Source organism: Pseudorca crassidens, chromosome 8, assembly GCF_039906515.1.
Source record: "Pseudorca crassidens isolate mPseCra1 chromosome 8, mPseCra1.hap1, whole genome shotgun sequence".
In the NCBI taxonomy this organism is placed as follows: Eukaryota; Metazoa; Chordata; class Mammalia; order Artiodactyla; family Delphinidae; genus Pseudorca; species Pseudorca crassidens.
Genome location: NC_090303.1, coordinates 44,039,320 through 44,061,192, shown reverse-complemented (window position 1 = coordinate 44,061,192; position 21,873 = coordinate 44,039,320).

The following is a 21,873-nucleotide window of genomic DNA, read 5'->3' as shown; positions in this document are numbered from 1 at the left end:
TGATTTTTGCTGACATTTTCAAGTTGGAGATGAGTGAAACAGCACTATAGCTTAAATAGATAGCCATGGTGTAAATATAAACAATGTAAAGAACACTAAGCTTTGATCCAAAAGTCTGGAATTCAAGTTTTGCCTTTAATACTTATCAATTCTAGGTCCAATAACCTTACTTCCTTTTTTTCTCATTTATAAGACGGGAATAATAGTGTCTGCCAACATAACAGAAATGTTATTAGAATTACGTGAAGACATTTAAAAAGATTAAGAATGGTGCTCACAGTGATGATGAGGACGATGATTTGTTCCACTGAATCACTGCCTGAACAGAGTACTGTGTGTTGCTGTTGTTGTTGCCATTGCTCTTTTTTTTCCACACTAATTTCTTGATGGAAAAGAAAAAATAGTTTTCAGGCCAAAGATTGGGTTTGATTGGATTAATCTGAAAACTAAAAATGCTGCCACCAATGTCTCCTCCCACTTTGGGGTTACACTGATTTCCAGCATTCTATCCTCATTTCCTCTCCAATTTCAAAATTAGAAAATTCCTGCTTTCTAACCACAACTTTCTCTACTTCATCCTCACTCTCACTTTCATTCTCACAAAACTTATTTTTGGGCCTCTTTAAAATCTATCAATCCTTGGGTTTCTAAAATTGCTATTCCATAGTATCACTCTCTGGATTCACTGGCACCTGCATCTATTGAAAACACTACCTTACTCCCTTGACCTGCCACTACTCAGTCAGCTAGTCACATTTCCTTGTCAAACCAACTTCTGTTTTGTGTTTGTTTGGTTTTGGTTTTCTGATTCTGGTTACTGCAGGAGAAATTGCTCAGAGGTGCTGACTGACTGTTACCAATTTAGGTTTTCTAGACTTCTTTGTGTCTTTAAAGTCATCTGATAGTAATCCTTTGGGGTTTGGGTCATTTCTATCAGCCATCACATACATTCAGTACAGAATTATTCCAAACTTTTACCATTCTCTTAAGGTCTCTTTGATCAACTCCAACCCATTGCCTTGAGCAAATGATCTAGCTTCTTATTACATCATGAACATGGAGGAACCAAATAGAAATATTCTCTAATGTCTTTCCTTCCCACTCTCAATAAAGGGTCTCAGTTCTTTTCTCCTGCCTTAGAAGTAAAGAAACCAACCTCTTTGAAGTGTGGGCTTTTCAGCCACGCTCATTATAACAATCCTTTCCTCACTCTCTAGCTCCGTGGTCTGTCAAGTTTTCCTCTTCCTGTGTCTCTAACGTCTTTCTTTTTACTGGTTCCCACTTCTCAGCCAAAAATTTTGTTTAAATAAATGTTAGCGCAACCTTGCCTCCCATCAAGCTACTAACTGCTTACTTTTTTTTCTTCATTAACATCCTGAGAGAGAATGTGTTATAACTGGAAATTTGGGAGTGTCTGTAGAGACTGTTTCAATTTTAATGTTGCTTCGTTACCCACCCTAGTCTCGTCTTCTTCTCAGGGCTCACTTATTCTCTCCCATAGTCTCAAATACAAAATATACATACAAATAGTTTTAATCTCTTGACACTGTTTATGTCTATTACAATTTTCTTCAATTTTACCTGTTTTGCTGTAAGCATCTCAAATTCAGAATGTCCCAGAGTAAAATTTTGGATGTTCTTTCTCGACTCTACCTCTTCAATACAATTTTATTTGCCACTGCTCTTAAATTAAGCGTTCTTCTTTTTCATCTGAACCCTCTAATTGCTGAACTCCTAAAGGTGCTTCAAGATACAACTCTAATGTCACTTCTTCATTAATCAATTCATTCATCCCATTATTACATTCAGTGACTCAATTACTCAATTTTTATACCGAACTCCTGACATGGAATATGAACTGTTACTGAACACTGGAAACATTAGAGTGAAGCAAATAGATACATTCCCCTGGCCTAATGGAGCTTTGCTGAAATCTACCTTGACCTTTCTTTCATGAATAAATACTTCCCACTTTAGCATTTTCATGGTGTTGCGCAGTCCCATATTATAACTTATCACATTTTAAAAATTTGCATGGTTATTTTTATGGCTTCCATATATCAGCTGGGCTCCTTGAGGGCAAGAACTTGTTTTGTATAAGTGTGTCTGAATACATGTGTGGTACTGTTGCTTTTATTTTTTTTCTAGTACATGAATCTTACGGTTACTTCTTTAATGTTTGTTGTTGCCTAAGTAAAGTAAATGTGGAGTCTGAGGTGCCAACATACAGTTACGGACTCAAATGTTTAAGAGTACTTGCTCGGAAGAACTGTTTCCAGACATTGGTTCCCTTGTGAAAAGTTACCCTTTCTGGAATTTGATAAACCTGTTTAATAATTCTGCTTAATATATAAGGGTTGGTAAAGAGGAAAATAAACCAGTCAAATTTTTTTCTTTAACTTAAGGTTACTAAATTACAAGGTTTTGGTCAATATACTGTGGTCATCAAATTATACATCATTTGATGAACCCAATACCTTGAAAATTTCTTAACTTTTTTACTTTACTTTTGGGCATAACCTGAGGGAAAAAAATGAAACTGCATTTGATTTAACTCTAGAGTACAATTTAAAAAATTAGCTTTGGGCTGTGGAGACACAACAAACACCAAGAAATTACATCAAAACTTAATGTTAAAAAGAAAGCTCTTATTGGGGGTATAGGTGACATTGTGATTTGGAAAGAAGAGGCAGAGACAAAGACAATAAAAGACCTTATCAGTGACAGTTATTGAAAAAAAGGTGAATAAAATATACTTGTTTACTGAAAAATGTTAAGCCCATTGTAACTCAAATTTCCCATCTTTAATATGGTGGATGCAGCTCACCCAATTACCAACAGCATCTTAATATAGTGCTCAGTGATAGTAAGTAATAAAATATTCATTAACTATTTTAATGATTTTAATCATTCTTCTTTGTTTTCTACTTTTTCTATGAGAAGTAAATAAAAATAAAACTGTATTATAGAATATAAAATATAAATATTGTCTTCATAGAAACTTTTTTCCAATCGCTGATACCCAAATCATAATATTTTCCAATCAAAATGTAGTGAAATTCTAAATTATTAAAATCTTAAATGTTTGAATTAAATCTACCACCTCTCAATTGAATAAATATTCATGTTTTGCAATCAAATGATTGAAACAGAAAACAAACACAGGTATAACTGTATAATCTGTTTATGACCACGATGGCATATATTTAATAGTCTATATTGGAGAAAAATGAAAAACTGAGTGATGTTAAGATAGGATGACTTATCTCATTAAAAATAATGTATTAGATTTGTGCCCTTTACTTTGTAATATTTAATCCCTCAAATCACAGTAAGCAAGACAGACCTTGAATGGTAGTAAATGTATAACCCCAGGGAAGTAGCTACTTAGAGCTTAAATAGACTGTATCATGTATGGTGAGTGGATTTGTCTTAGCTTTCCTTGTTGAATATCAAATTAGAACTTTTTTTTTTTTTTTTACTGTCTACATTAAAAAAAAAGGAGGAGAAGGAAGATAAAAGAGGAAGAAGCAGAAAGAGTGAGAAAGGGAGGAGAGGAAGAAGGCCACTTGTCTCTTCCAAATAGTAGTTCTCCAAGAATTTACAGCCTCTTGAGTCTTATTTCTCTAATTTTCTTCACCTTTTCACATTCTAAGTCTCTTCATAGTCTCTTAAACTTATTCCAACAGTCCATATTTTCCTTAAAGCATGATACTTATAACTAAACGTAGGGGAACGAAATTTACCATCCCAAAATGTCTCTTTGGCATCCAAATTATTTCAAGCTGAAACAATAAAGGCCTAAAAGACTCAGGAAGAAACTTTGACCTTTCCTTTAACCACCTGAAGAATGTAGATAGAGGACCTGTTCCAGGGAGGAAGTTATAACTACAGATACTATAGTAGAACTAAGTGTGTAGACAGGGAGAAACCTAGCAAAGTCTGTTTATTAAAATTCCTCTCTGTGTCCCATTGTCTCTGTCTGGCCCAGCAGAGCCAGACAAACATTAGCTTTGCCAAACATTAGCTTTTCCATATCCATGTAAATTGCTTTCCTCCCCTTTTAAGTCCTAAACCACTACTCCCAACACCCTCTTTTGTCTTTAGTTGAAAATGGCATTTAAGGTGAGAGTTTCAGCCATTTGAGTTACTCAGGTTTCCTGGATCTCTCCCATGCATACGTGTTATTTTATTTAATTCTCTTCTATTAATCTGTGTTATGTCAATTTAATTTTTAGACCAGCCAGAAGAACCTTGAAGAGTAGAGGAAAATTTCCTCCTCCCCAATATAAAAGATTTGACGAATCTCTTTAAACCTTTAAATGTTTACCATCTCTCTTTTTTTAATGTTGGGATTCCTCGAGTTTCTGCCCTTAGTTTCTTCTCTTCTCACAATACTTTCTTTTCCATGGAAATTGCACCCATTTCCATGATTACATTTGTGCTGATAACTCCAAAATTTATATCAGCTGTACTGATATCTCTCTTCTGCTCAAGACTTTGATTTCAGGTCCTCTGACAGTGCAAACACTGAAATTAAACTAAACACATCGTATGTCCTTCAAAGCATTTTCTCTTCCTTTGGTTCCAGTTTCTCATGATACAAAGATAGTCAACATCTTAAGCTCTTCTTACTTTGCATGATTATGCTTGACTAGCACAATGGTCAATAGTTTCCATCTCTGTGCTGGATCTTTCTTATTTACTCATCTGTAATCTATTATTAGAGCCTCCTAACTGGATTCCATGCCTCCACCTCAAATTTTATACTGCTTGAATCAATCTTATAAAACTGCTTTTATAACATCACAGCCTCCTTCAAAATATCACAGCGATAAATGAAAGGCATCTTTCTATCTAAGTGACACAATTGTGCTGACAAATATCATACAAGGAAACATTCTTTTTTTCACAAGGATTGACTAATTGTGGCTCATTATTTTATTATCCTGAGAAATAGCCTAAAATCTTCTCCTTTCAACGGGAAGGAAGAGGGCAATTTTAAAATGCAATAATGGAGTTCCTGCCACTTCTTTTCCTCCACAGGAAGAAAACCATGCCAAATCCTGCTCTCCTGAAAGTACTGTCATGAAGGGCTGGCAAATCAGAGCTCCCTCAGAAACAGAAACACAGCTGCAAGTACTGTGTTTGACCAAGCCCTTCTTTTTTTCTGTTGCTGTTTCCTACATTCAGTTTCCTTCTTCTTAATAGTGGTAAATTAGCACGGGGAGGCCACATCCTGGATTTGGGGCATGTGCCTTCAGGGCTTGGAACTATGGCCTTCAGGAGTCATGCTGTGTGGGCCATTAAACAAATGGCAAAGAAAGAAGAAAACAGTCCTCCTTAGCATAAATATCCAATGATCGATGATAATCTTCTTTATTTCTGCCCAGAGTGTTTGTAAGTCTACTCAAAAAGTCAAATACTGGCTATAATACAAATCCCCAGGAAAAGATTTCATATTTCACACAATAGTTAAGTCAGTTCTTTGAAGTGTATTTTCTTCTCTCTTGTGCATAAAGACGTTGCTTGCCTGCTAACCCCAGCATTATCCTTTGCTTATTTTGACGGCGGCATTAATTTTAGCTATTAAGCCAAAATCTATCCTCTCACGCTTATTTTCTAAATAATTTAATAGATTGAATAAGTGACATGATCTAGTAATATAAAGAAAGAGAGGTATTTGTTCAGAATTCAGTGCCAGAATCTTACTGTTTTTTCCCTTTTTGGTAAATCATGGGGATTAATTTATGACGGATGGCAGCTCAATATGCATGGGACATTTTACTTCCTCCAAAAAAACACAAAAGCCTCTCCAGCAAGCAGAAGTTTATAAGGTCTGGAGGTCTGCCCGCCCCCACTGTAGTATCAGCAAAATTGTGTTCCTGTTCCCCTTCTTCTCTAATTTCCAGCACATTCAGTGGATTACATACTGTTTATGCATCATGCAGCCTCCCTGAGCCCTGTTTCTTTACAGTACTTACTCCTGCTGCTAAAAGGAAAATAGGCTCTGACAATCCTCTTTGGCTGCCAAAGCTGCTGCCTCTGAATGAGTCAAGCTGATCCTGTGATCCCTGAATCCAACAGGAGTTCAAAAGAATTCTGTGCGCCTCAAAGGGCAAAAATTGCTATTCGTTTAGGATTTACAGACAAACCAGAGCTTCGCCACGGAAGAGCTGATGCTATCCTGCCTCCTGACTCTACCGCTGCTGCTGAAGCAGCTCAAACTGCAGATGAACCGGAAGGCCCCAATCTGCCTCTGACTCTGGATCTCCTCCTGCGTGACACAGTTCAGTTCAGACACAATAATGAGGCCATTGAATTTCCCTCTGCAGCTGGGAGCTGAATGTAAATGCTAAAGTTAAGTTGCTGAAATGACTGTGTCAAGGGACTTGCAAATGAATATACTGTCATTCCAACATAACCCAATTTACCCTGTTCATAGTGAATGGTTTCAGACACTTAGTTTAAAGCCCTACTAAGATGTTCTGCAAAACACTCTCCCAGAGGAAAACTGACAACTAAGATGACAGCCTAGAAAGGGATGGAAGAATCACAATGGTATAGTATATTTTATGACACTTTTCATAGGAGGATTTAAAGATGTTTAAAAGTGAATGATTTCACAATATTCACAAGACATAGGTAGTAAATATCGTTCAACTTAAAACATAATAATGAAATAATTATTGCAATGTTTTACTACTCTATAATTCTCTTATTAAATATAAAGGAAGAAAATGTCCCACTATGAGCAAATGATAAAAATCAGTTTTTATAAAGTTTATGTCTGTTTATTTGAACAAATGAGCACCATTCTAGGGCTAGCGACCAAAATGAATACAGTGTATTTGCTGTATTCCACTTAGAAATATCGTAAGTAGATTTGAAGGCCCCATTAAAATTATTTAACACATATTCTGATACATTAAAAAAAATTGTTAGAAACATATACCTTGAGCATAGTATTTATAAAATAGTTTCAACAACATTTTTATAAGTTTCTAGGCCAAATTCTTGGTCTTATATGTTTTAATCATAGTAAAAGTATATTTGTATAAGGGTTTCATGATAGATGATATAAATATAGGTAGTTGATTATATCTTCTTCAAGGTAATATATGAGATCTAGGCTTTCTCCTTCACTCTGTGTCAACAGGGCAGCTTGAAAGCTGGGGGCTAGAATTATCTGAACGCTTGTTCCCTCCCATTTATGATGACTGATGCTGGCTATTCGCTAAGACCTTACTTAGCCTGTTCTCTACTTCCTTACAGCAGAGTGGCTGGGTTCTAAGGATGAGTGTCCTGAGTCTGTGAAAACCACGTAGAAGACATATCACCTTTCATGATCTAACTTTGGAAGTAAGTCATGCAGCATAAATTTCAGCAATTCTATATGTAAAGGCACTCACAGAGGCCCAAGGTCAAAGTGAAGGTGGATTCTACCTCTTAATGGAGAATCGCAAAATTCTAGAAAAGCATGTGGTAACCAAAAAACGTTGTTGTGGCCATTTTTGGAAAAATGCCAGTATCCAATACTATACAAATATATACCTTAAGTATAGTGATATTAAATACTAAATAAATATACTAGATTACTGAATATTTATATTAGGTCTTTAGCTTATTTAATGATGAATTTACTCTTGCATTTTTGCATGCTATACTCTGATTTCTATTAGTGGTAACCAAAAAAAAAAGGGCTCTTCAGTATGTGGTGCTGGGGAAACTGGACAGCTATATGTGAAAGAATGAACTTAGAGCCTTCTCTAACATCTTATATAAAAATAAACTCAAAATGGAGTAAAGACCTAAATGTAAGACTGGATAATATAAAACTCCTAGAGGAAAACATAGGTGAACACTCTTTGACATAAATTACAGCAATATTTTTTGGATCCATCTCTTAAAGTAATGGAAACAAAAGCAAAAATAAATGAGACCTAATTAAACTTAAAGCTTTTACACAGCAAAGGAAACAAAGCAAAACAAAAAGACAACCTACTGAATGAGAAAAAATATTTGCAAATGAAATGACTGATAAGGGATTAATATCCAACATATATAAACAGTTCATGCAACTCAACATCAAAAAAAAAGCAAACAGCCTGATTTTAAAAATGGGCAGAAGAACTGAATAGACATTTTTCCAAAGAAGAAATGCAGATGGTCAATAGGCATATGAAAAGATGTTCAATATCACTAATCATCAGGGAAATGCAAATCAAAACCACAATGAGATAAAACCTCACACCTTTCAAGGAACACAGATAGCAAATGTCGGCAAGGATGTGGAGAAAGGGAACCCTCGTACTCTGCTGGTGGAAATGTAAGTTGGTCCAGCCACTATGGAAAACAGTAGGGAGGTTTCTCAAAAAACTAAAAATATAACTACCACATGACCTAGCAATTCCACTCCTGGATATATATCTGAGAAAAACAACACTAATTTGAAAAGATACATTCACCCCTATGTTCACTGAAGCATTATTTACAAATACCAAGATATGGAAGCAACCTAACTGTCCATCAACAGATGAATGGAGAAAGCTGTGTTGTACATATACAATGGCATACTACTCAGCCACAAAAAAGCATGAAATTTTGCCATTTGCAGCACCACAGATGGACCTGGAGGGCCTATGCTAAGTGAAATAAGTCCGACAGAGAAAGACAAATACTGTGGGATATCACTTACATGTGGAGTCTAAAAAAAACAACCAAAAAAACCCCTAGTGAATATAACAAAACAAACCAGTGGTTCCAAGTATGGAGAGGTAAGGGGAGGGGCAATATAGATGTAGCAGAGTAAGAGGTACAAATTATTAGGTATAAAATAAGCTACAGGGATATACTTTACAATACAGGGAATAGAGTCAATATTTTATAATAACAATAAGTGGAATATAACCTTTAAAAATTGTGAATCACTATATTGTACACCTGGGACATATAATATTGTACAGCAAATATACTTCAATAATAAATAACTAAATAAATAAAATTAGAGGAAGGAAAGAAGGAAGAAAGAAAGTGGGAAAGAAGTCAAGCAAGCACTCACTGGACATTCTATAACCCAGGCTGCTTTCTAGCACTTGGAGTTTTTGGCATAATTTCTAGGCCATTCAAACACTTTATTTCTCCTTTGTTTCTCTAAGGCTCGCTTTAGATCATTGTATTGCACTAACGAATGGGTAAAGAATGAGATAAAAAAAATCATAACACAGATGTTAAAATGTATTTTGATGACTTGAGACATTGCTGATTCTGGTCATAAACAGTAATCCAGAATTCTGAATAGCAGACTTTTAATTCCTGGAGTTGGTGGTGGTGGTAGTGGATGGGGAGTGGGAAGGAATACTGATAATGTCTATTTTTTTAATTAAGAAATTTGATTTTTTTTTCCTTCGAAATAGAACCAATTACAAATTTAGAATCCACGTAATGCATATCAAGTGATCACAGCTGGCATTTCTGAAGATCAGGTGGATCTGCAAGGACCTGTGCCCTCAGCTGGCTTCTCACACAGATGGACCTGAGCAGCATTAGACCGTATAGGTATTTTCACTGTGACATCTATTTAAACATCTACTTAAAAGACTTCCGATTTTTAACTTGGTCAAATACTATTGTTTAACTTATGACACATAGGTTATTGTTTATAACATAAAGAATAGTGATGTTAGAAAACAAGTTAAAGAGAAACGTAAAATTGTAAGTTTTCTGCAAACTTATCTCAAGATAACCTCAATCAGGTTATAAATTGTGTTTTGTAGTCAAAATTCTATGGCACATCAAATTGTCTGTAATATCTCATAAACAAAGATGGATAAAGGAGTTATGATTACATCCAATTTGTTATTTTTTTAATATATAAGGTTCAAGACTGTCCATATTTGCAATGTGTTATTTGAAAAGCACTTACAAAGAATTAAAACTTAAATGTGAAAACCATTTCAGAATAAAATATTAGAATTCTAAAAATTAAGATTTTGATATCAGTATATCTTATTTTGTATAGGTATTCAAATATCAACCTATATTTAATTCCCAAATTAAACCTGAAATAAATGCAATTTTTAGCAGCTATGTTTACAAGTCAGTTTTCCTTACAATCATTAAATAAATAAAGCAATTTTTATCAAAGCTGTCAAATGAGAGAAAAGTTAAAATTATCTTTATATATGTTCACTATTAAAGATGGAATTAAAATAAAATTTACATAAAATAACATGCTTACCTAAAACTATGTTGCCTGCAATTATTTCTCTTAATTTCACTATGTATCATCCATGAAAATTGCAAAATATTTTATTCAATTTTCTAAAAATTAACAGAATTATCTGCAGTGTTAAAGGGCTTCCCCCAAAAACAATATTTGGAAATTACTTGAGAACAAATAGTAAAAATCATGTGATATAAAAGGACTACTTCTGCAAATGCATTGATATGTTAATTTAGTAAATGTCTGCAAACTACATAAACAAGAAATTTTTCCTTCTCTATCTGAAATACTTGGTCCCAGCCAACACTGCCTTGGAGGAATGAGAATCCAGTGTTGCCATCAGCTTTTTTTAAGTAATGCAAAACATCCAGATAAATAGGTAAAAGTTCCTGCATGACAAACAAACAACCACAAACTTGCTTATAAACTATCCACACAGGTACTGGTTTGCGACCTCTGCTGTAAGTTTTTAGTGGAAAGAAATAACATCTGGATATGAAACCCTGAAGCATGAGATTTGTCCACTAAATTTCTTTTCAGTCAACCATGTCTTTCATTTATAGTTAAAGCAAAATATTCATTGCACAGATATGAAAAGACAAGAATAATGCTGCAGTATCTACTATAATGTTATACAGATTATCTGACCTACACCACTGAAAAACCATGGCAAAACAAAGTATTTTGCAAGTTTTAACGCACTGTGATCTTAAAACTCTTTTCAATTCGTGTCCATTCATTTTACCTCTTATAATAATAGCTTTTGATAATCAATTGACTCACATACAGACTGTACATAATGAACTATCCCAAATAGTTTTTGTCTTAGCATTCAAAAAAGGTACTTTATATTGATTTCCTTTTTGTAATTTCAATGTGTGCACATTATGTATTTGAAGTATCATTAAAGTAGAAACAAACTTACAACGTACAGTGGGCTTAATGTAAGAAAAGAGGATATATATTTTCAATTCCTTTGTTCATTTTTTCCACTTTCCTTCTAGAAATTGTTTCTGTCAATTTTAATTTTCATTGAGTTGAGTGTGAAAGGGATGTAAGGAGACAGTTGCCTCCAATTGCCAATAGCAGTAGAAGATTAGTAAATGTTTTCAGCAGTTCCAAGTTTCATTGAGTCTGTCTTGAATGATATGGGGCCAATTAAATACGCATTTCTGTAAAAGCAGTAAGAAATATCATGGTGTTTTAAGTTTAGGAACTGAAAACGAACTCAAAAAAAGACCCCCAAAATTGCAGGATGAAGGAGGTACAAAGGAATTGCCATAAATAGGAAGAATCTAAGACTCTACAGAGCACAAAGGTGTGAGGTCAAGAGTACCTTTTATAAAAAAAAGGAAAGCTAATATAATATCGGTCCAATATCACAGTGCATTTTAATGGTTATCTTTGTAATGGCACACATTTGTGGTGCCACTATAGCAATTTCTCCAAGGTTCCTATATCTTCAGCAGTTTTGAGCAAATCATTAATATCTTCAAAGCTTCTGTTTTTGCTTTAGAGGTCATTCCATTTGGTAATTAAAAACAGAGCAAAATAGAACAATGAATTTACCAAAGAACCAAAGAGTCACAAAAATGTAATTTCTTAAGTCAACTGTAGAAATGATATGGAATGAGGTAAGAAGAACCTCTTTGAATAAAGTAATAAAGTTATGTGCCCCAAATCCAATGGAATATATACATTTTTAAAGAGAAGTCAAAAGCAGTCTGTCAACTTCTCTTAACTTCCACCGACCTTAGCACATCTTGACTTCAAATCTGTTACAGAAACTCTGGTAGTTACACACATGTTCTCTGTACAGGGACTGTCTGAACACTGTAGAAATGGATTTTGGTAATCCTATACCACAGCCCATTCATAGCAGATCTGAGGGTTTGCTGTGTTCAAGTGGCAGAATCAGACTGAGGACAAGTTAGCTAAGTATTTAGATGAAAATACATTGACTCCAATGCTAGAGATGCCTCCTGGCAGAGCTGAATGTATAATGGTCATCAATGATTTTTTTTCATCTCAGAAATAGATTAACCCACAATTTAGTTGATTCTAGACTTTTAGTGTCCACAAATGTGAAAATGTATTAGATGAAACATAATATCTCCTCTCTGAAAAGAATATCAGACTAGATAAAATACTTCAGGATGCATTGGTGGGAAAATTAGTAAAAGTGATATTTCTGCTATACAAATGAAAATGAACCCCTGATGTTGTTTTTGATGGCCTGTAACATATATCTCTTGTAGGGCATGGTGTTTGCCATTTTATGGAAAGCCACAGCAATAGAAAATATGAACTGTATTGCTATATTCACAGGTGGGATGGCGCTTTTTAGAGAAAAACATTATTGCCATCAACAGAAAGAGTATTTTGTTCACTGACTATCTGCTGGGTATTCTAATAGGATAGCAGTAAGTCCCCAAAGTAACAGAACAATGACAAAAATAGGTTGGTTGAGCAGAAATAGTTTTTACGAGAGGTCTGAGTATAGGCTGACAAGTAGCCTTTTTAGTCACTCTTGTGATGTTGTTTTTAGAATGTGTGTGTATGTGTGAATGTAAATGTATGTTTGTAGGTATATATAGTGAATGTGTGTGTGTGTATATATATATATATATATATATACTCACTATATTGTGTATGTATGTGGTTATGTATAGTGAATATATATATACACACTCACAATATCTATATCTATCTATATATATATATGGAAAGTATGATCAATGACATTTATGATTTTACTTTTTAAGAAAGTTGTCAATATATTAAATTCTAAATAGACATAAATTGATACCAAACATATAATTTAAAAAGTCTTATTCTAGTTTCCACTATAAAAAGGGGGTAAATGTGATAAAAATGATGCTTCCCAAAAATATTGACAGAAAAGTGAAATTAATTTAATTGATCTTTTATTTAAAAGGCTTTACATCATAAATCCTGGTACTGGAAAGGCTCTTATTCAAATCAATAGCTTATGTCTAAAACAATATCAACACGGCCATGCACAATATGCACTCTTTTAAAATTTCCTTCCTCTTCTTTGAAAATAAGTGTGATATTCATATAGCAAAGGCTATAACTATTTCCTGAATATAAATGTTTGTCTATTACATGTAAAACTTCTAGAAGACTTAGCCCTTGACTGAAGCTAAATTTCAAACATTAATAGGAAAAAGCATAAAGCCAAATGTTTTCTTAGCTGCAAACAAAATTAAAATATTTTCATTTGGATTTACCATAAATTACACAAGATCTGTAAAACAAAGGTAGCTGAGGGAGCATTTTGTTTAAAACTCCAGACATATGGGAAAACATCTGAGATACTGAATAAACCCAAAATATGGCCAAGTTCATCCATCCCTGAAAGTAATTAAGATATAGTTTCAATCCCTTTATTTGAATTAATATCTTATTGAGCTTGAGCTATATATATTTCCTCTTTGCCAAAAAATTCATGAAAGTCCTCATGATGGTAAATGAAACATATATAATTGTATTTTTTCTTCCTTATTTGCCTTTCATCATAAGCAGGGGCAGCCTTGGATTCCAATTTTAAGGGCATCCAGTTGTCGGTCTAGTAAGCCTTACACTACTGTCAGTCCGCTCAGTCTAGCAGAACACTGACTTTTGAATAGGGAGAAAATAATCCAATATTCTATTAGATGATGAACACTGGCAGTCAAATAAGTAGGAAGGAGTCCTTCACTCCATTTTAATGTATATTTGTGAAGAAGGAGCTTTTCTGTTCCTGTTAGAATGTTTGCCTGTGGATGTATTTAAGGGGTGAATCATAGGGGAATCTTGTATTTATGGGGAAAAGGGGAGAGAGGTAGAAAAGACAAATCAAGGGAGGATAAATCGCATAAAAGAAATGGTTAAGTGGCATTGGAGTTTTGTTGTTTTTAATTAAAAAATTCTTGCTTGGCTCAGTAAGTCTGTCCTCACCAGTTCAGCTAGCCAACAAAGGCCAGAAAATTGAAGTTCATCACAACTCCATAAATGCTATGACTCCTCAAATCAGACTAGCTCACAGGAATAGGTTTGCCTACCATATCCCTGGGTGTGCCTTTTTTAAAAACTGACTCTTAAGGGAATAATGTTCAGGTATTCCCTGGAATTTTCACAGTGTTTCAACCCAGACCCAGGGAATGCAGAAGGAAAGTAATCAGGTGACCATTTATCAAGAAATAAAGTGATTTAGATTTAGAAAAGGAATGGGCCAAGTTTTTCAATCCAAAAGATACAGGCTATTTATGTTATTAAAAAACACAATTCAACTGAGTAAATTTTAAAGATCTTATTGGTTTTTCTCAGCTATTCATTAATTGGGCAACATCCCATCTAGCAGATAGAAACTCCAAGGACCTACACAAAATGAAAGACTTTTATAAGCAATAGGGAGCAGGAACAAGAAAGTTATACCAGGCAAAAAAGCAGGTTGCTTTTTGCAAAGTTAGTTTCCTTTAGGGGATGGCAGAGGTCTACCAGGCAACTTACCTAACTAGAGTGATCATGCAATTTCTGACTGACCAACTTAAGATTCCATTTCTGGGAATGGCAGAAATAATAAAGTCTTTGGTGATGTGGGGCTTAGCATAAGTGATTCCATTTTGGGTCTGTTACCTTGTTTTTAACAATGTAAATGCAGATTGCAAGCATGGATGATATAATAAGCAAGGAATGAACTAAAACTATGTTATGACAGGCATCTATAAAGTCTAACTTAAAAAGCCATGATACTTAGTTACAAAAGAAACTATGTATGCAACATTTCTTTGGAACCCAAATCTCTTTTTTCACTCTTGAAAAGCTCAGAGGGTGGGTAAGGATATATAAGAGTTCAGTCTCTGGCTGTCTATTGGTCAGACTTCTAGACTCAGCTGATCTCACAGGAATGCTTTCGATTTTTGCTGGAAAAGTATAAAAAAGGTAAGTTGAATCACCACACAGCCTTCTGTATATTCCATGTATACAGATGGGGTTAAGTCTACCAAAGAACAAGATATTTCAATTATGTTAAAAAATTGGGGGAAGGATCTTCAAGACGGTGGAGATCACCGTCCTCCCCACAGATACATCAGAAATACATCTACATGTGGAACAACTCCTACACAACACCTACTGAAACCTGGCAGAAGACCTCAGACCTCCCAAAAGGCAAGAAAGTCCCCACGTACCTGGGTAGGGCAAAAGAAAAAAGAATAAGCAGAGACAAAAGGATAGGACAGGACCTGCACCAGTGGGAGGGAGCTGTGAAGGAGGAAAGGTTTCCACACACTAGGAAGCCCCTTCGCGGGCGGAGACTGCGGGTGGCAGAAGAGGGAGTTTCGGAGCCGCGGAGGAGAGCGCAGCAACAGGGGTGCGAAGGGCAAAGAAGAGAGATTCCCGCACAGAGGATCAGTGCCGACCGGCACTCACCAGTCCGAGAGGCTTGTCTGCTCACCCGCCGGGGTGGGCGGGGGCTGGGAGCTGAGGCTCGGGCTTCAGTCGGATCCCAAGGAGAGGACTGGGGTTGGCTGCGTGAACACAGCCTGAAGGGGCTAGTGCACGACAGCTAGCCGGAAGGGAGTCTGGGAAAAGGCCTGGAGCTGCCGAAGAGTAAGAGACTTTTTCTTGCCTCTTTGTTTCTTGGTGCGCAAGGAGAGGGAATTAAGAGTGCTGCTAAAAGGAACTCCAGAGATGGGCACGAGCTGCGGCTATCAGCGCGGACCCCAGAGACGGGCATGAGACGCTAAGGCTGCTGCAGCCGCCACCAAGAAGCCTGTGTGCAAGCACAGGTCACTCTCCACACCTCCCCTCCTGGGAGCCTGTGCCGCCCACCACTGCCAGGGTCCCGGGATTCATGGACAACTTCCACAGGAGAACACACGGCACACCTTAGGCTGTTGCAACGTCATGCTGGCCTCTGCCGCCGCAGGCTCGGCCCACATCTTACCCCTCCCTCCCCCCGGCCTAAGTGAGCCATAGACCCCGAATCAGCTGCTCCTTTAACCCCGTCCTGTCTGAGCGGGAACAGATGCCCTCAGGCAACCTACACGCAGAGGCGGGGCCAAATCCAAAGCTGAACCCCAGGAGTTGTGCAAACAAAGAAGAGAAAGGGAAATCTCTCCCAGCAGCCTCAGGGGCAGCAGATTAAATCTACACAATCAACTTGATGTACCCTGCATCTGTGGAATACCTGAATAGACAAAGAATCATCCCAAATTGAGGAGGTGGACTTTGGGAGCAATGATAAATATACTTTTTTCCCTTTTTCTCTTTTTGTGAGTGTGTATGTGTACACTTCTGTGTGTGATGTTGTCTGTATAGATTTGCTTTTACCATTTATCCTAGGGTTTGGCCTCTCCGTTTTTGTTTTATACTTTAAAAAATTTTTTTCTTGATAATTATTTCTTATTTTTTATCTTAATACTTTTATTTTATTTTATCTTCTTTCTTTCTTTTTTCCCTTTTACTGTGAGCCGTGCAGATGACAGGGTCTTGGTGCTCCAGCCAGGCACCATGACTGTGCCTCTTAGGTGGGAGAGCCAAGTTCAGGACACTGGTCCACAAGAGACCCCCCAGCTCCATGTAATATCAAATGGCTAAAATCTCCCATAGATCTCCATCTCAACACCAAGACCCAGCTCCACTCAACACCAGCAAGCTACACTGCTGAACAACCTATGCCAAATAACTAGCAGGACAGGAATACAATCCCATCCATTAGCAGAGAGGCTGCCTAAAATCATAATGAGGCCACAGACACCCCAGAACACAGCATCAGACGTGTACCTGCCCACCAGAAAGACAAGATCCAGCCTCATCCACCAGAACACAGGCACTAGTAACCTCCACTAGGAAGCCTACAAAACCCACTAAGCCAATTTAGCCACTGTGGACAGAAACCGAAAACAGCAGGAACTAGAAACCTGCAGCCTGCAAAAAGGAGGCCCCAAACACAGTACGTTAAGCAAAATGAGAAGACAGAGAAACACACAGCAGTTGAAGGAGCAAGGTAAAAACCCACCAGACCTAACAAATGAAGAGGAAATAGGCAGTCTACCTGAAAAGGAATTCAGAATAATGATAGTAAAGATGATCCAAAATCTTGGAAATAGAACGGAGAAAATACAAGAATCGTTTAACAAGTAACTAGAACAACTAAAGAGCAAACAAACACTGATGAACAACACAATAAATGAAATAAAAATTCTCTAGGCGGTATCAATAGCAGAATAACTGAGGCAGAAGAACGGATAAGTGACCTGGAAGATAAAATAGTGGAAATAAGTACTGAAGAACAGAATAAAGAAAAAAGAATGAAAAGAATTGAGGACAGTCTCAGAGAACTCTCGGACAACATTAAATGCACCAACATTCGAATTATAATGGTCCCAGAAGAAGAAGAGAAAAAGACAGGGATGAGAAAATATTTGAAGAGATTATAGTTGAAAACGTTCTTAATATGGGAAAAGAAATAGTTAATCAAGTACAGGAAGCACAGAGAGTCTCATACAGGATAAATCCAATGAGACACATGCCAAGACACATATTAATCAAACTATCAAAAATTAAATACAAACAAAAAATATTAAAAGCAGAAAGGGAAAAACAACGAATAACACACAAGTGAATCTCCATAAAGTTCACAGCTGATCTTTCAGTAGAAACTGCAAGCCAGAAGGAAATGGCAGGACAATTTAAAGTGATGAAGGAGAAAAACGTACCACCAAGATTACTCTACCCAGCAAGGATCCCATTCAGAGTTGATGGAGAAATTAAAACCTTTACAAACAAGCAAAAGCAAAGAGAATTCAGCACCACCAAACTAGCTTTACAACAAATGCTAAAGGAACTTCTCTAGGCAGGAAACACAAGAGAAGGAAAAGACCTACAATAACAAACCCAAAACAATTAAGAAAATGGTAATAGGAACATACATATTGATAATTACCTTAAATATAAATTGATTAAATGCGCCAACCAAAAGACATAGATTGGCTGAATGGATACAAAAACAAGACCTGTATATATGCTGCCTACAAGAGACCCACTTCAGACCTAGGGACACATACAGACTGAAAGCGAGGGGATGGAAAAAGAGATTCCATGCAAATGGAAATTGAAAGCTGGAGTAGCAATTCTCATATCAGACAAAATAGACTTTAAAATAAAAACTGTTACAAGAGACAAAGAAGAACACTACATAATGATCGAGGGATCAATCCAAGAACAAGATATAACAATTGTAAATATTTATGCACCCAACAGGGGTATGCCTCAATACATAAGGCAAATGCTGACAGCCATAAAAGGGGAAATCGATAAAACAGTAATAGTGGGGGACCTTAACACCCCTCTTTCGCCAACCTACAGATCATCCAAAATGAAAATAAATAAGGAAATACAATCTTTAAATGATACATTAAACAAGATAGACTTAATTGATGTTTTTAGGACATTCCATCCAAAAACAACAGAATACACATTTTTCTCAAGTGATCATGGAACATTCTCCAGGATAGATCATATCTTGGGTCACAAATCAAGACTTGGTAAATTTAAGATAATTGAAATCTTATCAAGTATCCTTCCAACCACAATGCTATGAGACTAGATATCAATTACAAGAAAAAAATATGTAAAAAATACAAACACATGGAGGGTAAACAACACACTACTTAATAACCAAGAGACCACTGAAGAAATCAAAGAGGAAATCAAAAAATACCTAGAAACAAATGACAATGAACACAGGATGACCCAAAACCTATGGGATGCAGCAAAAGCAGTTCTAAGAGGGAAGTTTATAGCAATAAAATCCTACCTTAATAAACAAGAAACATCTCAAATAAACAACCTAACCTTACACCTAAAGGAATTAGAGAAAGAAGAAGAAAAAAAACCCAAAGTTAGCAGAAGGAAATAAATCATAAAGATCAGATCAGAAATAAATGAAAAAGAAATGAAGGAAACAATAGCAAACATCAATAAAACTAAAAGCTGGTTCTTTGAGAAGATAAACAAAATTGATAAACCATTAGCCAGACTTATGAAGAAAAGAAGGGAGAAGACTCAAATCAATAGAATTAGAAATGAAAAAGGAGAAGTAACCACTGACACTGCAGAAATACAAAGGATCATTAGAGATTACTACAAGTAACTCTATGCCAATAAAATGGACAACCTGGAAGAAATGGACAAATTCTTAGAAATGCACAGCCTTCCGAGACTGAACCAGGAAGAAATAGAAAATATGAACTGACCAATCACAAGCACTGAAATTGAAACTGTGATTAAAAATCTTCCAACAAACAAAAGTCCAGGACCAGATGGCTTCACAGGCGAATTCTATCAAACATTCAGAGAAGAGCTAACCCCTATACTTCTCAAACTCTTCAAAAATATAGCAGAGGCAGGAACACCCCCAAACTCAATCTATGAGGCCACCATCACCCTGATACCAAAACCGGACAAAGATGTCACAAAGAAAGAAAACTACAGGCCAATATCACTGATGAACATAGATGCAAAAATCTTCAACAAAATACTAGCAAACAGAATCCAATAGCACATTAAAAGGATCATACACCATGATCAAGTGGGGTTTATGCCAGGAATGCAAGGATTCTTCAACATACGAAAATCAATCAATATGATGCACCATACTAACAAATTGTAGGAGAAAAACCATATGATCATCTCAATAAATGCAGAGAAAGCTTTTGACAAAATTCAGCACCCATTTATGATAAAAACCCTGCAGAAAGTAGGCATAGAGGGAAATTTCCTCAACATAATAAAGGCCATAGATGACAAACCCACAGCAAACATCATCCTCAATGGTGAAAAACTGAAACCATTTCCACTAAGATCAGGAACAAGACAAGGTTGCCCACTCTCACCACTATTATTCAACATAGTTTTGGAAGTTTTAGCCACAGCAATCAGAGAAGAAAAAGAAATTAAAGGAATACAATACGAAAAGAAGAATAAAGCTGTCACTACTTGCAGATGACGTGATACTATACACAAAGAATCCTAAATATGCTATGAGAAAACTACTAGAGCCAGTCAATGAATTTGGTAAAGTAGCAGGATACAAAATTAATGCACAGAAATCTTTTGCATTCCTATACACTAATGATGAAAAATATGAAAGGGAAATTAAGAAATCACTCCCATTTACTAAGGCAACCAAAAGAATAAAATATCTAGGAATAAACCTACCCAAGGAGGAAAAAGACCTGTATGCAGAAAATTATAAGACACTGATAAAAGAAATTAAAGATGATACAAATAGATGGAGAGATATACCATGTTCTGGATTGGAAGAATGAACATTGTGATAATGACTCTATTACCCAAAGCAATCTACAGATTCAATGCAATCCCTATCAAACTACCACAGGCATTTTTCACAGAACTAGAACAAAAAATTTCACAATTTGTATGGAAACACAAAAGACCCCGAATAGCCCAAGCAATCTTGAGAAAGAAAAACAGAGCTGGAGGAATCAGCCTCCCTGACTTCAGACTATACTACAAAGCTACAGTAATCAAGACAGTACGGTACTGGCACAAAACCAAAAATATAGATCAATGGAACAGGATAGAAAGCCCAGAGATAAACCCACACACATATGGTCACCTTATCTTTGATAAAGGAGGCAAGAATATACAGTGGAGAAAAGACAGCCTCTTCAATAAGTGGTGCTGGGAAAACTGGACAGCTACATGTAAAGGAATGAAATTAGAACACTCCCTAACACCATACCCAAAAATAAACTCAAACGTTTTAAAGACCTAAATGTAAGGCCAGACACTATCAAACTCTTAGAGGAAAACATAGGCAGAACACTCTATGACCTAAATCACAGCAAGATCCTTCTTGACCCACCTCCTAGAGAAATGGAAATAAAAACAAAAATAAACAAATGGGACCTAATGATACTTAAAAGCTTTTGCACAGCAAAGGAAACCATAAACAAGATGAAAAGACAGCCCTCAGAACTGGAGGAAATATTTGCAAATGAAGCAACTGACAAAGGATTAATCTCCAAAATTTACAAGCAGCGCATGCAGCTCAGTAACAAAAAAACAAATAACCCAATCCAAAAATGGGCAGAAGACCTAAATAGACATTTCTCCAAAGAAGGTATACAGAATGCCAACAAATACATGAAAGAATGCTCAACATCATTAATCATTAGAGAAATGCAAATCAAAAGTACAAGGAGATGTTATTTTACACCGCTCAGAATGGCCATCATCAAAAATTCCACAAACAATAAATGCTGGAGAGGGTGTGGAGAAAAGTGAACCCTCTTGCAGTGTTGGTGGGAACAAAAATTGATACAGCCACTATGGAGAACAGTATGGAGGTTCCTTATAAAACTAAAAATAGAACTACCATACGACCCAGCAATTCCACTACTGGGCATATACCCTGAGATAACCATAATTCAAAAACAGCCATGTACCAAAATATTCACTGTAGCTCTACTTACAATAGCCAGGACATGGAAGCAATCTAAGTGTCCATCAACAGATGAATGGATAAAGAAGATGTGGCACATATATACAATGGAATATTACTTAGGCATAAAATGAAATGAAATTGAGTTATTTGTAGTGAGGTGGTTGGA